Below are 13,016 nucleotides of genomic sequence, written 5' to 3' on the forward strand. Positions count from 1 at the left end.
AAGTTCAGTCTATTATAACACAATAATAAATACTTAGAGTCTATTACTTTTTGTGCTTTCGTGGTAAATTTTTTTTCCTTCACCACAGTTATAACCCCTATCTTGTTCTTCAGTTCTTCAAAATCGCTTTGGAATAGGATAGTATAAAAGCTTTTTCCATTTTTAACGTTTTAAACGTTATTATTTCCAAAACACTCCCTGGTATTCTTGAAAACTTCCAATCTTCCACTGGATAAGGATTCTGTTATCCTTGTCCTGTTATCCTTATACAACGTAAATTTCACTTCCAACCGCCATGTTTCTTTAGTGTCATCAAGTCTCCCCCAGATTCAACTAAAAGTGTAGCAGACAATTTTCGAAATGAATGACCTGTATATGAGTTAGCATTTTCAAGTTAAAGAAAATTAGCCACTATTTGAGGTACCTTATAAAACTTGATTGATACATTTTCCATTGCGATATGCATAAAACAGGCGACGATCCTTTGTTGCTGTTAGACGAAGGGCTATGTACATTCGGTAAAATTTAATATATTCTTCAGTATCTACAAATCTCCTATTTACATCATTATTTGTTTGCTTACGTTTCACAGTTAATAACGTTTTCGAATCTTCAATATCATCTAATGTTACCTGGCTGATATCACAAATTCGACAAGCTCCTGCAATCCTAAATACAACAACAACCTTGGCCGTTAAATAAACTTCATTAATTATTTAAAAAGTCACTAATTTGTGTACTCGTATAAATCGCAGCTTTCTTGGGCGTGTAACATTTTCCATTTTGTTTCAGAAATGTAATTACTTTGAAATATTTTGAAATGTATTTAATACATATTCAATTGTAACATACTTTTAATCATTGGATAATATGACCACACACTGTTAATGGCTTTTGTTATTGTGCCAGTTCCGAAAAATAGGCCAATAACACCGTCTCCGACAAAGAACTGCATGTCTTTTTATCTTCCATTCTATAAATCTTGAATACGCAGTTTCGTAAATTTTCCGCGATTGCTACTAATTCCGGTGGAGTCAAAGAAAACTCGGAATCAGATAAGTTTGCCTATAAGGATTTTTTTTCCAAACCTCTAGGCCTTACCGTTGTCGAGCTACAGCTGCTGCGTAGCCTTTACGGGACACCTATATATCTCATATTTACATATATATATATAATATATAATATAATTAAAAAAGGAAGTTGGTAGTTTTCTTGGATCATAGCTTTTACGGCCTTCTCTCATTTAACCCATATTGAGCCAGTCTTCTGTAGCCATTGCTCCTTCTTCCTAACTTTTGCCTACATGTTGCATCAATATTCTTGCAGAATGTGTGGCAACGTTGTACGCAGCTCTCCTGGCCATTTGTTGGAATGCATGGTCCGTCACTCCCAGTTTTTGAATGGCTCCATTGAGGATTGTGGTTTTCCGTCTTTACCACCTCCCCCAAACTGCACACCGTGAAGATAGCTTTGTACAGGGCAGTCAGCGAGATTTAGATTATGGGGGATTGGTTCGGCATTTTTGTCCGTTACTGAATTAACGCAGTTACATACAGGTTGAATAAAAAGTCTGGAACACCTAAAATATCTTCAAAACGAGTTTCTTTTTGAAAGAATCCTTTCAGGTGTCAATGACTATAATAAATATGTCGACTTTTCCTATCTCTAAACTTTTTTACAGTGGCGTACATTTTCGGGGTCAAAGGGGGCAAAACATTTTTTTAAATGGCAACCCCATTTTTTATTCCATAGCATGCAAGGCCAGTTGATTTTAAGAATAAACTTTGTATTACGTTGCCATGTAATAATTTTATGAAAAGAAATACATTTATAGGCAGAAAAATTGATTTTATTTACATGCAAAACAAAACAGAAAATTTCAATGAATAAGATGCTCAAACTGTTGTCCATTTACTATTTGACAGTGCCCTAACCTAAAAATAAAGTCATCTTGCACTCTATCAATTATGTCCGGTTCAATTTTTCTTATCTCCTCTCGAATTCGTACCTTTAAATCGTCGATGTTCCCGGATTTATGAACGTATACCTTACTCTTTAAATGACCCCATAAAAAGAAATCCAGGGGAGTGAAGTCTGGGGAACGAGGTGGCCATTCTAAAAACAAAATGTCGACCTATCCATTTTGTGGAAAAATATCATCTAAATACGTTCCAATGGGAAGGACATAATGAGTTGGTGCGCCGTCCTGCTAAAACCTAGTTGTTTATCGAATTTGTCCGGTTGATCTGCATCTGGGTATATCGCTGTTAGTGTTGGAACCACATCTTCCTGTAAAAATTGCAAATATCCAACGCCTGTCAGATTTTCAAAAAAAAAAGTGGTCCCAATATTTTGTTTCTCACTATACCAGCACAAACATTAACTTTTCTTGGAAACTGTGTATGAGTCTCCTGCATCCACCTGGGATTCCCTAAGGCCCAATATCTGCAATTTTGTCGCTTAACGGTTCCACTTAAAGAAAAGGTAGCTTTGTTCGAAAAAACAACATTTTTCGCAAAGATTGGGTCATTATTACACAGAATTTGCATTTGTTCGCAAAATTGCAATCGATGGTCAAAATCGTCTTCTACTAGTTCTAGAGTTAGTGAAATTTTATAAGGATAGAATTTATGTCGGTGTAATATTTTGAGAACAGTACTTTGGCTCAAATTCATTTCTAAACCTATTTCACGAGAAGCCGTATGAGGATTATCAGCAACTCTTAACAATATTTCTAGTTGCGCATCTTTATCGATTGTGGGACGACCAGATCATGGCAAGTCGCACACATGCCCATGATCTCTGTAGTTAGCAAGAATTTTACTCACCGTGGATCGTGATATTGCTGGGCGATCGTTATGTACTTCATTAAAAAGTGCGCAAACTTCCACAGTGGTTCTTCTCATATCTCCGTAACTACACATCATGAGGATTTCAATTCTATCTTTTTCAGAAAGAGACATTTTTTAGAAGATTTCTTGAAATTGGATTCTATCTTTTGGGAATAGATATTTTCTCAACAGGGGATTTGGTATGTTTATCGATCTTTGTTTTCTGACACTGGAGATGTGTTCTTGTCCAAAATGGTATGTCCTTTGACTGGTATAATATGGTACAGCGCTTCTTCTTTTTACGAAGTTTTTCTTTGTGTGTTTAATCGGGGTCACCAATGTAGGGTTAGTATTAATTTTAATTAATTTTTTAACTCTTACAAGGAAATAAAGTTCTATTGTGTGTTTGATGTTTTTTAATGTTATTTTTTAATTAACAAAACCAAAAAAAAATAATAAATAATTTTTTTATTCTCATTATTTATTCATCAACAAAGTTGGTAACAAATAGTACAATTCAAGACTGTGCCTGCGTTAGTAATAACTGGAAGATTATTTTGGACTGTAGGTCTAAAAAGCGTTTGTGCCTGCGTAGGCGGAGGTGACAATAACTGTAGTTCGATGTGCGCGATAAATACGGAGTATATGTTTGAATCGAAACTCCTTTTAAAACTCTGTGTTTTCTCTAAGTTTATTCAGACACCCATGAAAAAGAACGTCTGCAAATATCGTTCTTCTGAAAATTTTTTGTGCTTTCGATATCTTCTGATTGAGTTGCCCATCATTTAGCTAACAGATATGGCGTCGTCATTGTCTGTTAATTTTTGGCAAGCTATTTTCAATAAATTGTCTTTAGCTGTGACTTTTCGTTTTTTGAATGGTGTGCATACAACATATTATCGCCAACTGCAAAATTTGAAGATATAAAGATTTTGAAAATTATCAATAATCATATTTATGACAAACGATTTGTAATTGTGTATGCATAGTTCTATAAAATGTAACAGGTTGATAGCGTAAGGGAAGAGCAACGCATAACCAATTCCTAGGTGCTGAGTTGAAATCCGTGCAGATAAACTTTTTTTTATTTGGTTTAAATTTAGTTTAGTTTTAATTTCACCACCCATAATTTAAAAAATGGAGATATTTTAACTAAACAATTCAATTTTGAGAAAATTTATAGTACAAATGATAGTCATGAATGTTCGTAATGTTGAATGTGAATGAACAACATTAAATAACATTTTTTTGGTTTATAACATTAAATTCCAGAAGATGGAGTTTTAATGGAAAACGTTTGAGAATTATTGTCTATATTAACAAACAGTAAATCTTGTGTGCAATTATCGTTGATAACAGTTTGAGAATGATTATGTATATTAGACAAATTTATAGATATAGTAGAATTACTATGTTGTCAGTTTGACCTAAAATCGTATTCGCGATTTTGGTTTTATTTGGCAAACGATTCTGCAATCGTGTCGCTTTTCCATCCCCCTTGACGCTTTAAATTTTCTTTGCTTCCTCTCGCGCTCGCAAAAAGGGTGCTAGAAATTTTACGAAAGCAGTGCCCAGTGTATAGTAATGGTTGTGGTAAACCTAAATATTTAGCAATTTTGCTAGGAATACCACCAAAATTATAAATGCCAAATGGCTGCACTGAACACCGCTCATTTCTATAACTTATAAAAAGTCGACCGTGGGACGTCTTTTTAGGTCGCAGTGATAAATATTTATTGAACAATTCTATAATTTTTCCTTTTTCTTCAAATTCTGATGTAATAACAAACATTCGTGGCTTGTTAGTTTTTGTTTTGTTTATATGTATCATCAGAATTGTTTCCTTGTGCTCAATGTCTGATACTTTGTAATTGTAAAAGTTCTGTATTTCGTAACGCCCCGGATATTCCAAACACAACAGAAATCTAAAATAGACAATTGCTACAATCATATCAAATTGATTTTGACAACTTTGGATAAATTACCTTCATCATCACGTAGATGTTATCGAGGGCATCAAGCAAAAATTTAAGAATTTCTGCTTGCGATAAAGGTTTGGATTTTTTTGCCATATAATTTCTACCTTTTTGTTTTAAAAAAGCCGTAAGCTTTTTGTACTGACCAATGTCAACATTATTATTTGCCGAAAGGGTTGCCTTTATCATAGAATAATATGACCACATTGTCGACGGAGAGTACTGTTTCGACATATCGGCAAAATAGGGGAGCAAAACATTCTCGCTATGTTTTGTAATTGTATTTCTTTTACACTATTCCATATATGTATATGTCGTATTGATGATTATATTTTTCCACTGATTTTTGTGGTAATAGTTCAAATGATGTCTCCAACGATTTCTTTCGTATTTCAGGTGGAGTACAATTAATATCTTCTGCCATGATTAAAATATAGTTTCCGGTTATGATTTTTAAGTGATTTATAATTGTTCGCACGACAAATGTCGGGAATAGATGTAGGTGGTGGTTCAAAAGAAAAATAGGAAAATACTTACTTGAATTGGGTTTGGAAATTGGCTTCTTCAGGAGATCGAGTAAAAAACGTCGTTTTAATAACGAATAGAAAAAAATGGCTTCTGTTTATTAAAAACAAATGAATAAATCAACAAAATGTCATAGCAACAAAGGCTGCTAAATGGGTTGCCTAAACAATAATTGTAAATACTGTTTTAAATTTTATTATGTTTTACTAATTTTAAGAAAACTGAAGTTAGTATTGTTATGATATTGTCATAGCAACATCCATAATACTTTGTTTCATTAATATACCTCGGTAAAGATTAACTAAATATAGGAGGTTGGTAGCACAGAGGAAACGACATTGCGCTTTCCTACAGACCGATATCGCTTCTCCCGGCGTTATTGAAACTAGTAGAAACGGTAATTCTGGAGCGACTTAACGAACACTCCTACCCAACCGGCATCATCCCAAACCATAAATTCGGATTTCGCCCGCAACATTCTACTGCTCACCAAGTTGCCAGAATAGTCACCGTGTAATGTCTTTATAGTTTATCAGATTTTTATTTAAACACAAAGTGTTAATTTTAAAACATATTTTATTTCCCTTATAATACAATTACACCGGTCGCGAGTTTAATCGATGAGAGCTTGCTTAAGACTTCTCATACTATTCTATTCTACTTATTCCTATTACCTACGTCGACGGCCGAATTGCTGTCGTCAACAATATATGATATTTCCTTTCTTTGGCGTAAGATTGCACATGGTTTAATTTATAGAATCTATTAAGCTATTTTTGCACTACAACTGATACCATAGCCAAAGTAAACACCAAAGCCCATAACGCACTCGTCTCGCTTGATCTCGAAAAAGCCTTCGACACTGTCTCACCCGAAGCACTTTTCCACAAAATGACAGACAAAAAATACCCCGAATATCTAATCAAACTCACCCACAGCTACCCCTCTAACAGAAAGATGCAAGTCAAAATCAACGACACGACCTCTAAACCCAAAAGAATAGATTCCGGGGTCCCCCAAGACTCCATACTCTCCCCCATCTATTCAACATTTTCATAAGCGACATCCCGCAACTCCCCAGACCAAAATCGCCACCTACGCCGACGCCACAGCCATCTACGCCCACTCCATAGACCCAAAAATAGCAATCTTAACTATCCAAACGCATCTTCGCTTTCTCCAAAACTACTACCAAAAATGGAAAATCTCAGTCAACTCCAGCAACTCCGAGGCCATTATATTCACTAAAAACATCCGCTCCCTCAAAATTGCCCCCGTACTCAGATTTTTCAATACCCCGATCCCGATTAAACCCGAGCTAAAATATCTTGGCGTAACTCTTGATAAGAGAATGTCCTTCTCGAAACACATCGCAAAAACGATTCAAAAAACCTCAGCCACTATCAAAAGTATCTACGCGCTAATTTCCAGAAATAGCTCGCTTTCTGCCCCCAGAATAAACGACTCATCTACACCTCTATCATCAGACCCACCACCACATACGCGTCGGCCCCCAACTCCATCAAAAAGGTTCGTACAACCCAAAACAAAGCCCTCCGCATCATCAATTCCGACAGATACATCAACATCAAAAGACGATAAAGCCAACATAAAACCCCATTTGAGCTTCACAAACATAACACCAAATTCTACGGCCACACAAAATGTCATACAAATGCCCTCATCAAAAACCTCACCTCCCACAACACCGACAACACAAAATACAAATTCCTCTTAGAAAAAACTAACCTCAACAAATTCATCTGAAACCGAATCATACCCCTACACACAGACATTAACCCTAACACACAACCCCCTACATAGTAACCAATCCAAACAGCCTCACAGCTGTTAAAACACACTCGAACCTTTTACCATCCGAGCGCTCTCCCGTAACCCGCCCGCTCTCAATTAGGAAATTCAATTATCAACACGATTATCCTAAGCTTCTGCCCCTTCCAATCGTCACAGCTAAATTGTCACGCGGATCCCTTGCAACCCCTTTTATTGTGCATATATTTATTCCTTGTATATAGCTAGTTGTAACAGCCGCCCGCACTATACCTATAGGTTTACCAAGCGCCGCCGCTTGGAAAAATCCGCATCCGCATCGTTAGTTTTTAAGATGTTTTATGATATATTTTAGTTTTAAGATGTTTTATGATATATTTTAGTTTTAAGAAGATGTATTATAATATTTTCTTTGTACATATTATTAATAAATAAATTTATATTTGAATTTGACATTGCGCTTTTATGTAGAAGGTACCGAGTTCAAATCCAGCTCTTTTTTCACATTTTTTTTAAATTGACAACAGTTAGCGACAGGTAAAACGCTTTTTGTAATTCGCAACGGTAAAGGAAAGCTATTACAGTACTCAAACTGGTGCTGTAATGAGACTCTTTATAGCATCCAATGCTGTAATGAGATTTTAGTAACATTTTATGGAACCAGTTCAAGTTGGTGACATTGGGTCATTTCCTGAAATTTCTTTCATCTTCTTCTGTTCGCACCACGCCTTAAATTTAGCGTACTGTTGTTCATACCTTTCGTGGGACTTCTCTGGAAGTAGTGTTTTAATAGAACTCTGAGCAATTTCTCTTATTTCGGGAGGTGTACATGAAATTTCTTTCAGGTGAATACATTTTGTGTTTTGACAATTTCTAATTGTCAATTCAAATTTCTATTTTCAAGTGTTATAAAAAATAGCATAAAAAACGCTATTTCTATTTTAATATACTATTACCTGCCGCATATGTTTTTTATGTTATTTTTTGTATTCGTGTTTTTATCTTTTTTTTTAACAAAAATAAAATAAATTTTGACAATGTAGGTAAATAAGTATGTAGTTGTAAATAGGTTGGTAACACCGCAACAGTTGAAAATAGAAATTTGACAATTGGAAATTGTCAAAACAGAATACTAGATCAGTAGCATAAAGTGTCACTTTACTGCCGCAAATGGATAGCATAATAGTATATTGTTTTATATGGAAGAGAAGCAGTGCTTTTTATGGCGTGGTCTGTCGCTTAGCGACGAACGCAGTGAGTCGCTAATGACAGATGAGCCGTTAAAATTGTGGCGTGTCCGACAGTTTTCCGGACGAACGAAGTGAGTCCGGCAATGACGGACCAGCCACAAACGAATCTGCTTCTCTTCCGAATAAAACATAGTATTTTTTCTTCAAACGTTGCAAATAATTGCAATATAAATTTTAATAAATTTAATAAAATGACAATTAACTTATTATGTATTAATGAGAAATCGAAGGACGTCATGACAAAATAACGTTAGCAACGACGACGTAAATTTGACAACCAATAAAAAAAAGTAAACAGTTTTGCGCGAATTTTAACTTTTAGCTGTTAGTTAAATTTATTTTGTACAAAATGTCGTCCGAAATTAACGATATCGCGAAGAAGGTAATAGAAAATAGTTTATTACCTTCGAAATCTACTAAAATATATAATGGTGCGTACAATAAATTTCTTACATGGTGTAATAAAAAAAATATAAAAGACTATTCGGAAAATACATTACTAGTGTATTTTTACGAATTAGTAACCGAATCTAAATGGAAATGTTCCACTTTATGGTCTCAATACTCCATGTTAAGAACAGTATTGAACATTAACTACAATGTTGACATATCGAAATATATGAAACTACGAGCATTTTTGAAAAAACAGAATGAGGGCTATAGACCCAAGAAATCAAAAGTATTTACAAAAGAACAATTTGACAAGTTTTTGGATGAAGCTCCAAATGACAAATATTTAGGACTTAAGGTAACTTATAATCCGTTCACAAAATTCCCGAGATGTCAAAATGACTTTAGGTTGGTTAAATACATAAATCACTAGTTTAATTTTAATAAATTATTAAAAAAAAAAGAAATTAAATTTATATTAATACATCCTGCGCGGGAAGCGACTAAAGTCGTTTTGCGCGAATTTCATATGTTGAGCGGGAAGCGACTAAACTCGTTTTTTATGGATTATGGATAGACGGTAACATTTTGGCGGCAAAATGCCCGCGCAAGATGTGTTAATAAAATTTAATTCAATAATAATTTAATTTTATTCATTAGGTTTTTTTTTTTTTTTTATTAATAATTTATTAAAATTAAACTAGTGATTTATTTAAAACAACCTAAAGTCATTGTCAAAATATCGGGAGTTTTGTTAACGGTTTATAGATTATAGGTGAAATACACCGAAATGGAAGATTTAAATGTGTTATTTTCAGGTTGTTTTAATAATTGGAATATCGGGGGCATGTAGATGCGATGAGTTAGTAAATTTAACACTAAATGACGTAGAAAGTTTAGGATCCGTCATTCGTGTAACTATTCCTGATAGTAAAACTAACAAATCAAGGTCATTTACAATAATTGGAGACAAGTATATAAACCTATATCAAAAGTATGTAGCATTGAGACCTCAGGACTTTGAAAGTAGAAGATTTTTTTAAAAATATCTTAATGGAAAGTGTTGTCGAATGGTTATGGGAATTCATGTGATTGGTAAAATCCCTCTAAAAGTGGCCACATACTTAAATTTACCACAACCAAACGAATATACTGGACATTCATTACGAAGAACGTCAGCCACTTTACTTGTAGATGGAGGAGGCGATCTTACCTGTTTAAAAAGACTTGGTGGATGGAAATCCGGCACAGTGGCTGAAGGCTACATAGAAGAGTCGATGTTCAATCAAAATGAAAATGCAAGAAAAATTTTATCAAGCCATAACGTAGACGTTAACATAAATAATGATTCAATTCATGATAATACAGTAATTTTTAATGACAGTGAAAACATCTCCAGAGAAGTTTCCACCAAAAAAGGAGTAGTTCCCTCAGAAGAAGTAAACTTTTGTGGAGCTGTTTTCAAGAAATGCACAGTTAATATTAATATTTATAAAAAATAAAAATATTAAATTAACTTTTTTGCACTATCATGACACTATATGTTTAAAGAATTATTCAAAAAATCAATTGTCACTTAATGGTTTATTTCTTCATAAAAAGTTTAAAATGTGTCAATTTTTTTGTGTTTATTAAAATTTAAAATATAAGAGATAATTATTTGTTTTGTTCTTTAATTTATTTAGTTTTTTTATGTGATATTAATTTGAGATGAAAATAAGAAAGCAAACAATTAAAAGGTTAGTTTCATTTTTTATTAATTTTTAAAATCTTTACTTAGCGTCCGTGAAGCAAAAAAATATCTTTTCCAATACGGCGCTAAAGTGACATGTGCTTCAGCGCTATGGCGCTAAAGTGAAATTTACTTTAGCGCCATAACGCTGAAGTACTTTTTTGCTATGTTGATCTTACCAACCGTCGTTATGCAACAATGACTTACTTCTACCGCGAGTAAACACGACAACAAAGTTGTCATTTAATGACGTTTGAAGAAAAAATATGTTTTTGCTGCCGGTTGGCGATAATAGTATATTGTTTTATATGGAAGAGAAGCAGTGCTTTTTATGGCGTGGTCTGTCGCTTAGCGACGAACGCAGTGAGTCGCTAATGACAGATGAGCCGTTAAAATTGTGGCGTGTCCGACAGTTTGCCGGACGAACGAAGTGAGTCCGGCAATGACGGACCAGCCACAAACGAATCTGCTTCTCTTCCGAATAAAACATAGTATTTTTTCTTCAAACGTTGCAAATAATTGCAATATAAATTTTAATAAATTTAATAAAATGACAATTAACTTATTTTCCAATACGGCGCTAAAGTGACATGTGCTTCAGCGCTATGGCGCTAAAGTGAAATTTACTTTAGCGCCATAACGCTGAAGTACTTTTTTGCTATGTTGATCTTACCAACCGTCGTTATGCAACAATGACTTACTTCTACCGCGAGTAAACACGACAACAAAGTTGTCATTTAATGACGTTTGAAGAAAAAAGTAATTAAAGAAGACACTCTAAATGTGACGTTGAAAATAAAGAATAAATTAGTTACAGTGCACAAAAATCGAGTAAGATATTTCAAGTGGAGACAAAATTAAAATTAAGTGAAATAAAATAAGGTGAAAATTAAAAGAACTCTTCCTCGGTTTTCAATGAAATATACTTACGATTAGTACTGGTTTCGATAATTATTTATTATCATCAGCTAAATCTACAAGCGAAAAGTATGATTAAGAATATTTAAAATTAAATAAAATAAATGTAAATAGATGTAAATTCGTTGACGGTTTTAAGGTAAATTTATGACCTTTGTTTAGTAAGTTGATTTCATTATTATTGAAATGTATATTGGTTAAATTAGTAATATATTTTAATTTTAATTTATTATCTTCATCTATTAAACTAATTTTTCAAAAAAAAGTAGTAGTGTAGATGTAATGGAATACAAGTCATAAAATGATTATGAAACTTACGTAATATCGATGCGTGCAATTCGGAGGTGCATTGCACCTACGAATTGAGGATATTCGATAAAAATGTTGAACATGCAAATTAGTTTATATTTAATTCAAATAATATTAAGTTTTAAAACTTTAGTCTAGTATATGTAATCGTAGAAAAATGAATAAAATAAATGTTATAACGAAACATCTTTCAATTTTATCACCATCTAATATTCAATCTATTCAAATAACCATCAACGGTGATCACAATTCGTTATTTCTGGTTTTCGACCGAACGAAAAATGGTTCTATATTTTGCTTTTCAACCGTTTTTACAATAACGTTGCAAAGATAACCTGTAACGGTTATATTTTTAAATTATTTATATTCAATTTTAATATGTGATGTAGTGTCTATTATACAAGTTTTACGTAAACGTATTATTTTATTGAGTCCGTTTGGTAATTATACGACATGTTTATAACATATTTTTCTTTAACCGTCAATTTCAACACTATAAGGGGTACGTAACCTTGTAATTAATTTTTTATTAAACTTTATTATATCGTCAATGTTAATTTGTAGTGCTTCTGAAGATGAAAAGCTGACTTTTATTAATAAACCAAAGCAAGTACAAAATTCAGTTTATTAAAAAATTTATCTACTATCGTTTGTAAATTCGTCATTCTGAACACACTTTCAATTCGTAAAGAACGTCATTATTGACAGCAGTGGGTGAAATTTGACAACAGGACGTAAAGTAACGGAAGTGTGTGTAAAGTAACGGAAGCGTGCGTAAAGTAGCAATGCATTTCAAATGAAACAATCAACTGTCAAATAGTATTTTGACATAATTTTTTTAAATTTACACTTGTTATTAATAATTTTTATTTTTTAATTGTAGGAATCCATGTTGCAAGCTTATTTATTATATATGTAAAGGTAAATATTTAATAAGAAACTTTTTACTTGCTTGTAAAAAAATTTATTATTATTGGAACCGGTTTCGACTAATATTAGTCATCATCAGCCAAATCGTCAGAAAAAGAAAATGTTAAAATTTAGAAAATGTAGAAGCATCACATGTGTTTAATAGTTAGTTATTTATATTACGAGTGGGATAAAAACATAATTACTGTACGAGTGTGGAGAATTACACGATGAAGTCGTAGACCGAGTCGTGTAATCACAAGAGTACTATAATTATGCTCTAGTCCACGTGTGATATACAACATTTTATCTACGACTGCTAAAAATTACTTAAAAATCAATTTCTTTAAAAAAGTCTATTTTGACATTTATAAAAATATTTTGA

General features: G+C 33.1%; 1 protein-coding gene and 1 long non-coding RNA gene across 2 annotated transcripts in view; both read left to right on the forward strand.

Moving 5' to 3' along the window:
- The window catches only part of LOC111417718 (putative nuclease HARBI1), a 351,867-nt gene that overhangs the window by 332,375 nt on the left and 6,476 nt on the right, over nt 1-13,016 (forward strand). The window lies entirely within an intron of this gene.
- On the forward strand, nt 8,134-10,426 carry LOC139431786 (uncharacterized). The gene is made up of 2 exons (XR_011641843.1): nt 8,134-9,121; nt 9,582-10,426. It is a non-coding gene; the product is annotated as an uncharacterized lncRNA (long non-coding RNA).

Source organism: Onthophagus taurus, chromosome 11 (assembly GCF_036711975.1).
Source record: "Onthophagus taurus isolate NC chromosome 11, IU_Otau_3.0, whole genome shotgun sequence".
NCBI lineage: Eukaryota > Metazoa > Arthropoda > Insecta > Coleoptera > Scarabaeidae > Onthophagus > Onthophagus taurus.